The sequence below is a fragment of the Schistocerca gregaria genome, unplaced genomic scaffold (genome assembly GCF_023897955.1).
Source record: "Schistocerca gregaria isolate iqSchGreg1 unplaced genomic scaffold, iqSchGreg1.2 ptg000308l, whole genome shotgun sequence".
Lineage (NCBI taxonomy): Eukaryota > Metazoa > Arthropoda > Insecta > Orthoptera > Acrididae > Schistocerca > Schistocerca gregaria.
The window spans coordinates 945,721-946,360 of NW_026061788.1; positions in this window are offsets into that span (position 1 = coordinate 945,721).

The window sequence follows — 640 nt, forward strand, 5'->3', positions numbered from 1 at the left end:
TACCTATTTCGATATAACTTATATTACCAATATTTGTGCAAGACATTTCCAGGGGCAGATTTGGACTCTGGCCACAATCTATTGGTTATGAAATGAAGATTAAAGCTGAAGAAATTGCAAAAAGGAGGGAATTTAAGGACATGAGACCTGGATAAACTGAAAGAACCAGAGGTTGTACAGAGTTTCAGGGAGAGCATAACAGAACAATTGACAGGAATGGGGGAATGAAATACAGTCGAAGAAGAATGGGTAGCTTTGAGGGATGAAATAGTCAAGGCAGCAGAAGATCAAGTAGGTTAAAACACGAGGGCTAGTAGAAATCCTTGGGTAACAGAAGAAATACTCAATTTAACTGATGAAAGGAGAAAATATAAAAATGCAATAAATGAAACAGGCAAAAAGGAATACAAACGTCTCAAAAATGAGATCGACAGCAAGTGGAAAATGACTAAGCAGGGATGGCTAGACTATAAATGTAAGGATATAGAGGCTTATCACACAAGGGGTATGATAGATACTGCCTACAGGAAGATTAAAGAGACCTTTGGAGAAAGGAGAACCAATTGCATGGATATCAAGAGCTCAGATGGAAACCCAGTTCTAAGCATAGAAGGGAAAGCAGAAAGGTGGAAGGAGTATA